Raw genomic sequence first — 9,936 nt, 5'->3', positions numbered from 1 at the left:
GCTCAAGTTTAAGAGCTGTTGGTGAACAGATAGCACATGGCATGCTGGATTAAAGCTGTGTGCAGAGATAAAATAGTACGAGTTTAAATGATGTTGACGACACAATACGAGCAGGGTCATTTTTAAAGGTTCTACATATGAGATTTGAACAGTAATATAGCAGCAAACAACTGTTTGCTATGTAAAGATATAGTGGATAATGGCCACCTGAGTAGAGACGAAGTCACACTCCTTTTGTGTGTGTTGTAATCTGAGCTCCTCTGTTTTTTGTTTTTGGAGCCAGGCCATCCGCACAAGCATGTTAACGAAAATGTAGTCCCAACCCACAGTGGTGGAGAAGGGTTGTTGCAGAAGCATAACTCCCACCCTCCAATTCCCCTTATGTTAACACTGGGTGCATTGGGTAAAAAGGGTTCTGGGGACTCCCTGAGAGGATCTGCGTATGCATTGACTATAGGAACTCGAAGTGATGTAAGCTGGTCGCCAGGTGGTAAAGTCACTTTTGCATGACATACAGAGTCACCTCTGTGCCACATACGAGGCAGACTCACGTTGTATTCCCCCGTCGCATATGCCGAGTAAAACCTCGACTCCACTGTGCTTTCATTTATCCATGTTTTCTTTCTTTTTTTTTGTTACGAGCTGTTGTTTAAACTTTGTGTTTTCTGTTGTTTGTACCAGGCCCCCAGGAAGTGTGGTGGGCTTTTAAGCCAATTTTCATAATGGCTAAACAGTGAATTACACAGTCACGTCATGCCCTGCAACCCAAAAAGACTTTTTCCCATTGACCTGCATGGCGAAGGAGACGTCTGTAAATCAGAGGAGAGAGTGTCCCCACAAAATTAGTCACACCTTTTGGTCCAATAATATTTGGAAAGTCTAGAAAAGCTGCACAATTTATTCATTTTGTCCTCATTCAAGTTAGCGGAGCACTAAATCAGAAGTACCTGATCGTAAAAAGTAGCCAGCTCTAACGGCAGAAGTCTCCAGGGCAGCTGATCTATGGGTTGCACTGTGCAGAAGCAGTGCTGATCATCCCTGGGTCATTTGGGTAATTTTATATGAGGCAGTTGAACCATTTTGGCTTCATGCGCCAGTGAGCAGCTCTCGTAGGAATGAACGTGGTACCGCCTCGAACACTGTATCCAGGTCTTTTTAATGCATCCATTGTTTGCACAGCTAATGCATTTTTATAAATGGTGGGTGCCAGTGCTGCAACGCCCCATGTGTTCGACCAATCACAGTACACAGAAGTTTCCTCTTATGTTGGGAAAGTACATACTCTGAAATAGGAGCTATAAAAAGTCCCCAGAAAAAGGATTCCAAAAACTATGATCGTTCCTAGTTCTTGTGGCGTAACGCAATAAAAAGGCGGGTTCTTAGAACTATCAATAAAGTTCCTCGGGTCTGAAAAGGCCTCTTTTTAACTCTGTCAGCCCTGTTGCAGTAGTTAACATTGTTAGCACTGCTAGCTGCCGCCATTTTGGCTTAGCCAACTCTATTTCTACTTGTGACAACACGAAATGAGCGCTTCGTGCAGGCAAATCCGGCCCAGACTCAGTATGTCGTACATAGCAACTTTTACACAGAAGCTGCATCACTCACTGGTTTTGGGAAACCACTTTATTAGATGAAGAGGTGTCAAATGAAAACTCTTACCACATTTATAGTCCGGTAACTGTCTGATTTAAAGCATTTGTCGCTTCAGTGGGTACTGCAAAAATTTACTGCCCTTTACTTCACATAGCGTTTTAATGATCCCAGTAATGCCATCAAGTGTACTAACAAGTGTTTCTTGCTCCGACAAGAAGCGTGTCACCACTTTCCCCTCCAAGGTTTTAAGTTTTTTTAGTAAATTAATCCCATTCTGGGAACTTTTCAGGTTTCCTCAGCTAAACCAGGCATACCAGGGAGGGAAAAAGTCCTATAAAGTGAAATCTATGAGCTATTCCAAAGGAAAATTTCAGCCCAGTATCCCCCTCTTTTTTTTTTTTTTTTTGCCGTGATGATATGTTGTGCAGATGTTGGGAAAAGCTTTCCATCTCACTGCAAAGAATAACAGAAGCAGCGGAAGTCCCCCAGGAGACGTTCACGCTCCGAAACTTGCTAACGCACATACGCACACGGACAAATAAGATACACACACGCATTTGCAGACACGAACTCAAATACCTTTACATTTTTAGACAAGTCATGGGTCCAGACACTCCACCTCTCTTTCTCACACTCACACATGCTCTCCATCCAGCCTGAGAAGACGCTCACAGGTTCTTGTCGAGACACATGCTTCTCGCTTGAGACATTAAAGAGACACATGTAGACAGTAATCCTGACCATATAAATTACAGTGTGTCCCAAATTATTCACGTCAGTACCACTTACAGTACCCTTTAAGCAGGACAGCAGGAGTCCGGAATTTCATAATCAATTAATCCTTTTAATCTAAATGTTTTCAAATTAACTAATTTTTTGATTTTAAGATTTAAATGTTCCCAGAGCCCAAAGTCCAAAATCAAATTTGGTATGAGAAAGAAAAAAAAGAAAAAAGACACGAGCGTGAGGAAAAAATGTCAGATCTCACACTGGAAAGGCTGGGATCTAAAAATGTTTGGAATTTTTATGTGATTACTCACTCCTTAAATAACCAAGTTTTGGGGGGACAGTGGAAACAAGTTGTATGTGCTGTAGAGTGGGTTTGGGTTCTAAGTTTTTTTTTCTGAGAACAGCTTTCTGATGCAGCTGAGGCTGATGAGAGCGGTGAGGGGGGGCCAAAACAATAAAGTTTCAAGTAGTAAAACAAAAAGAATTAAGAGACACTTTTTTTGCTTGATATTTGACAGAACTGTTGACTCGTTACGCTCCATTTAAACGTAAACTGAAGACCTTTTTTTTAGTCTGGCTTTTATGTTTATGTCTTACTTTCACAATTGTATGTTTTATACGTAGTTTTCAAAATAAAACAGTAGCAGCATTTCCAAACCGCTCTATTTTAGGGCTGCTAAAATGCTGGATTAGTGAGAATGCCACGCTGAAATGTAGCAGTATTGATGTGTCTTAAATTTAAAACAGAGTGATGTGTATGTAGCTTAAGGTTTAAGTTTCGAAGTTAAACTTAATGAACTGGTAACCGCCATTTAATCCACTGATAACAGCTCTCTGAACCCAAGCTTTGTTTCAACATTGGGGGGGGGTTAGGGGGGTACATATAAAACCAAGGGGGTTTGTGGGTCCTCTGCTACACACAAATACTTGATTTTCTGCACTCCGCTGAGTTTTTATTTCCAGAGTGAGCCTTTTCAACATCAATTTCTGCACTTGTTCCCCCAAATCTAAACCTGTATCTGAACCCACCAGTAGATGTAGCAGACCCCCTCTGACGCATAACTATGACACCACAGATAACGGCCATTTAATGGGCCGATAACATCCCAATAGGATGATTTTGCATTCTCTTTATCTTACCTGTCAAATATGGCCACCCCTGATTTGGTACTTTAAAAGAGACACTTATTTGAAACAGCAACCCACAAAGCCCAATTTATGCCAAACACTAGTGCTATGCAATACATGCCTTGAAGTGGATTTTAATAGCACTTAATAGAAGGAATGCCGTTGTGCTGCTTGTGACTGGAAAGTTCACCATAAAATTACAGATGGAGTCAATTTTATGATCCTCTTTCACAGTAGTCAGCGGGAAATGAGAGCTTTGCTTTCATGGTCAGAAGCTGAGCAACAGTTTTACTGTGAGGAAAAATTCCCGTGCTCCCCTGCACTGAAATGTTTGTAGTTTCTGCTCCTTAGACATTTGTTACCTTTTATGCTACAATAACAGAGGATTGACGGGTGCAGAGTTTCAGCTGCTCGGCCTTTAGGGAATCACCAGAGTTTTCTGTGATTTTCTTCAACAGGTATACTTCTAAGAAATGCAATCACAGGGCAATACGTTATGATAAAAGTACGTTATTGATTTTAACTATCTATACAATATTTAAAAGTAGAAAGCTCAAAATGAATTCCATATGAATGCAAGCTTAAGATAAGTCACGTTTGCTAAAAAATCTCGAGAGCAGCAGTAATCCCTTTGACTCTCTCCCACACCTGACTGTCAGCCTTTTCCATGATATCACTGCTGGCTTTGAGATATAGAGAGTTTCCTTTGTTTCACAGGGCTCTGCTCCTCCAGAGCGAGGAGGGAGGAAGATGAGAGGAGGCTCGGTGAGGGGGGCGGGGGGTAGAGCAGGCAGGCATCTTTCAAATAACACAATATCAGCCTTGCTTTTATCAAACACATGCTGGATTCCTGCCTCAACTCACTGGCCACATCGGCCCAAACATGTCCCCCAATATCACCTCAGTCTCACTCTGCTGGTTATCTCTAGTTTGTCTCAGATTGGTCATTTCAACCGACACCAGGGTTCACTAAACACAAAGTGAGTGTGAGGGACCACTGCTGTCAGAGTATCAAATATTTTGGTGAATGGAAATATAGGGATTTAACTGGCAGCCCGAAACGCTCACCAGATGATGAACATCCTCGCTGCAATGTGCGGGGCAGATGTTTGTCTGTGGCACAGGAGGTAGCATTACAGCACTGAAATCATCTCTTTAAACACTCCTATCCTCTCCCTCAAGAAAAAATAGCAACAAGTCTTTAAAGGCGAAGACGCAGTGCTGTAGGTCTCAGGGTTATACTTAAAGAGGAATAATCACAGGTTGTATAGTTGGCACAGAGAGGGGAGAGGTTGGCTGTAAACGCTGACCTGATCTCACACTAATGAGCTTTTGTATAAACGCGCTGAGCACCCGTCATTTGTTCTCTGCTGACTTTATTTGTTTTCAGTCGTAAACTGCGGAGCCCGAGATGTGCCAGATCTGTCCAAGTTCCTGTCTTCAGCTGGCTGCCTCTCTGCACTCGCTGCCATAACAGTAGCCAAGAGCTACCTCTGTGCGAGGCACTGGCATAGACATTAACGCACATACAGTACATATGTGGTGGACTGGGAGAAAGTGGGTCAACAGAAGAAGTTAGTCTCACTTTCATGACTTTTGACAGTATTACAGTCCATTTTGAACTACCATACTGAAATACATGTATTTATGGGAATGTGAGGTGTAAAAAAACATCCAAAATGAATTAAAATTGATAAACTATTCTTAATAAAATGCAGGTTTTATCACTTGAAATCAGGCCAATAAACTTTCAAAAATGTGTTTTCTTGTTTGTATGTCCCTTAAACACAGACTGCACTGGCTCGTATCAGTGCAAGGTTTTTCACTAGAGCTGTGTTTTCACATTCCTCTACTGAAAGGGGGCGATGTCTGTGCACTCCCCTAAACTCTGAGATTCAAACATACGCACGATAAAACATATTATGTGCATCACCGATACAAAAGCCAATCACTGCCTAACACAGGAAACACATATCAACGGGGGATACAGGCTTTAACAAAACAGCAACAAAGAAACTGAAACCCCAGCTCACGTATGGACCTACAGAGAGCAGAGTTTGCATTAACATAGTGAAAGTTTTGACATCTACATACAGAGACAAACACACAAACACTGACTCTAAATAGGAACATTTGCATCATTATGTCGCCAACCATAGTTCTCCAACAAGCCTGAAACGATAAAACGGTTTCGGCTGAAAATCTTACCCCTAGATGTCGACTGTGTCAGCCAGTTAGCTTACAAGCTAACAAACAACAAAAGCAAATAAAAGATGCTAACTAGACTTGCCATTCTTAAACGTCTGATAGCCACAGATTTTAGTGCACCACGGACTCCTCCTCATGCTTTAACATGTACGGTAAAATCTCTCCTATGTCTCCTCTAATGTTAACACTGGCCATCTTAACGTGCACTGTTCGGTCACCAGTCAACCAAGCGTGAGCACCGCTGGAGAAAGCAAAGGGCAAAACCATGGATGTGTTAAGAGAAATGGATACAGCATTGGCGGCAGCCGGCAGGGCCCCGTTCTTTTCTATGAAAGTTGCTCAATGGTGCCAAAATGGTTCAACTGCCACTTATAAAATGAGCCGGATGATTGGGCACTGTTTCCACACTGTGCGGCCCATTAAGCAGGCGCGCTCGAGCCTCCTGCTGTTTGAGCCTGCTACTTCCAGTTCAGTGCTTTGCTAACTTGAATGGGGATAAAATAATTAAAACATGCAGCTCTTCTAGACTATTCAAATATTATCAGACTGAACGGACTGAATTCAGTGAGTGCAACAAGTCATTTCACAAAGGCTGTAGTGCTCCAAAAAAATGTATCTACTGATTTATAGACGTCTCTTTCACCATGTAAGTAAATGGGAAAAAGTCTTTTTGGGCCACAAGGCATCATGTTGCGGACCCAGAAATTTTAGTTCCACTTTTTGACCCCTATGAAAATTGCTTCAAAGCCTGGCATGGACGAAACCTACAGCAAGCAGCAGTTGTGGGTGGTGTGGTGACCAGATCCAGAATTACTCAATGAGGGAGAAAGTAGATCTGCTTCCAGCCCCTTTTCTTTCTTTTTTTTTTTTTAACTATTATGTTGGAAAACCACACTTGACAAAAGATCGTATTAGTAGAGAAGTATTAGTATAACTATTCTTTAAAACATGCCTGGAGGGGAACTTTAAGTGACAAAAAGTTGCTTCCTGTTTGATGAGTTTACTTCTTAAATCTCTTTCAGCCCACTTAAATTCCCAAAACTGAGCGCTCAACTTCATATGTGAATATTGCCAACTCGTGCAACTTCACACAGAACACCACAGGAAATATCCAAACTGTAGATACTTGTTATTCCTAATTGATGTCCTATGTGGGGGGATATCATTGGCTATTAATCTTTCATACATTGCACCTCCTTCAGTCATGAGCGCTCCAAACACATGGTGTATTAATTAAGAAACAATGGCCCCTTTCTCAGAGAGACAGAGAGAGAGTAAGGGAGGAAGAGGGGGAGACAAGAGACAAGAAGGTGGAGTAGTAAAGCACATCCCTTTTCCATATTGTAAGACATTTAACCTAGTTTTTCATGAGGAAAAAAACGTGTGTGAAAGTAAGGCACACTGTACACATAACTTTGTGTGGCTGATATGTATTTTTTTCTGTTTTCCTTTAATGTTAATAATCTCACGACCCCTGAACCCTTTGAAAACTGGAGTGACATCACTTAGCTGCATTCGGACGCCTTTAGCACATTTTTAAACCTTTGAACCCTGAGCAAATTGGTTTGATTTCGGCCAAAAACATGAAAAAAAAGGCAATGAGTAGTTTGGTGAGAAATGTTCCACAAATAGCAAGAAATTAGTAGACTTACTGGGGAAAAATGTCTAGGGAAAAAAAAGGAAAAAAGCTAGGGAAAAACTATATTTATAATTATCTTAATTACATATTTCAAATTATTTTACATAATTATTATAATTTTAAGCACTTTTCCATGGCCATTTCCTTGTTGTCTTTTTTTTCTTCTTTTTGAAAACTAGTTTTTAAGGTAATTTACTTGTACTTTTCACAAATTTCTTGGTGATTTGGGGGTAATTTCTCCTTTTGTTGCTCATTGCCTTTTTCCCACGTTTTTGAATGAAATCAAGCCAGTTTGCTCAGGTTTTAAAGGCTTAAATTGATCTTGTGACCCCTTGTATTAGCGTTGACACTAAAATTCTCACCTAGTAATCTTCATTTCTGATTATTGTAACTGAATTATGTCTTACATTTTCTTCAGCCTTTTTCTGCTGTTTCTCTTTTCTTCATGCACCTTTTTCTCCTTTATCTTCTATATGGATTGCTATATTTTCCGTCATACCCTGACAAAAGCACACAACCACCGTAAAGTTGGCCAGAGTCACACTTGGGTATGAGAATTGTCGAGACTTAGAGGCCCTGTAGAATATCCAGGAAGTTAATTTTGGAGGCCTTCCACGAGGCATTCTGGAAAAATCCACTTCCAGCCAAATTAAATTAAAACCTCCAGAGCTGTGAGAGTTTACAGCTGAATGAGATTCACCCCGTCCAACCTGTCCTGTGGTGTCTATTTACTGTCTGTTATCAGCTCATCCGAAAACACAGCGCAGTCACAGAGGATCACAGGCACCACAAACACCACGCTCAAAGAAAGTGAGTGCAGTTGTGAGTTTCCGACACTAGGGGTCTCTAAGGACTTGCTGAATGAGAGCCAAATTGCTCAGCAAACAAACCTGACAATTAGAAAACCCCACTGGTTCCAGATTACGCTCACCTCATCAAGCAGGAGGGGAGGGCGAGTAAGAAATCTTGTGTCCTGAGACTCCACCAGTGCAGTCTGGAGGTGGGCAGCAGGTTTATTAACTCTTAAAGCTCACTGAGGAGGAAACGTTTGAGATTTCTGTTGGCCTCTCTCTCTCTTTCACTGACTTTCAGTCTCAGTTGCTTTGCTGGCATTAAATCTGAAATATGTTACCACTGAGGCCTACATTAAAGAGGAAATATCAATGGTGATTTCAGTCTATCAATTCAAATCAAGTTTTGCTCTTACTGTAAGCCAACAAATCTTTTGATTGATGAGTTTTGTCATTTTAATCTCTTGTTTTTCTTACACACAGTCCTCCAGTGGTGGAACAAAGTACGTTTCCTAAACTACTGTTCTTAAGTGCAATTTTGACATACTTCCATTTTGTGCTGCTTTATACTTCTACTCCAATACATTTTAGTGGGAACTGTTGTATGTTCACTTTAGTGGTTTGTATTTTATATATAAAAACATCAGATTAGTCTTAGACATTTGATATACTGCTTTACAAACAACTGCAGGGCATAGTCTTTTTTATAAGTCAATCACCCATATAGAAAAATTGAGCGGATCAACCGAAAGTTTTGAATCCACAATTTCTCTGTGAAATCATGGACTATCACCTCCCAGAAATCCCTCTTACATGGCCAGTCCCACATAAAAGGCCTTAGCTTTCCATTATCACACACATTACACGCCTACGTCGCCTACGTCGCCTACGCCGCATACGCTGCATATGCCGCCTTCAATTGGAAATAATGGCAGCTAGTGCGGTGGCTGCAATAGAATTAAACCAACTAATGTCCATCACTGTGCTTCCTGGAATGTTATCAGTGGAAGAGAAGTCGATTAATATTGCGATAGAAGTCGCATTACGTCACTCAGTGGAAACGCAGTCAACCCGTGATTGTGTTTTATCGAAATTTTGAAAATATTGCTTAAGTTTTGCACGAAAATGTAAAGGAAACCTTCCAACAGTCCATAATTTAAAAAGCTAAAACCCAACAGGGAAAATATGTCTTTGTAGCAAATATTTTTACTGATGATACTTTGAATTCATGTTGCTGATAACACTTGTGTACTTTCACTTTACTAATGTTTGAATTTGAGACGTATGTAAAACATCTAAAACGTCTCCCACTGTGGTCCTCACATCAAAACAGATGACGCTGGCAGTGTTATCACCCCATCAACATGAGAATGGGTGAAGTCAAAACACCAAAGAGCTTCATTCAGACGTTTTTATGAGTCAAGTCATCGCCCAAAATTTCAATTTGAGGTCGTTTTTTAAGGGATGTTTTGCACTAAATTTCACAGACTCTCTAATCGCAAATCAAATTTCTAATTATCGAACTTCCTTGCTGTCTGAAGTGCTGAACGGTGGAATAAAAGCGGTCTGTCAGTCAGTTGTATATGCTGCTTTATTGAGTGTGATCAGGCTTGAGCCAAACGTCTGGAGCCAAACCTAAGCCCAGACCGTTATTAAGTGAGTGTGTTTCACATATCTGGAGCTTGTCTGACAAAACCACCCAGTATTGGTGAATGTGGGTAACAGCGGTTTCTGTAACAGAGCTGCAGCAAAGGCATTGATGTGACATCATGTCTTCAATTACAGAGGGATGATCGCGGGCTGACGGGGCCACTTGTCACATTTGTCAAAGGAGTAAGAGCTTTCTAT

Source organism: Plectropomus leopardus, chromosome 12, assembly GCF_008729295.1.
Source record: "Plectropomus leopardus isolate mb chromosome 12, YSFRI_Pleo_2.0, whole genome shotgun sequence".
In the NCBI taxonomy this organism is placed as follows: domain Eukaryota; kingdom Metazoa; phylum Chordata; class Actinopteri; order Perciformes; family Serranidae; genus Plectropomus; species Plectropomus leopardus.
The sequence above is the reverse complement of the archived record's forward strand: the minus strand, read 5'-3'. Positions refer to the sequence as shown.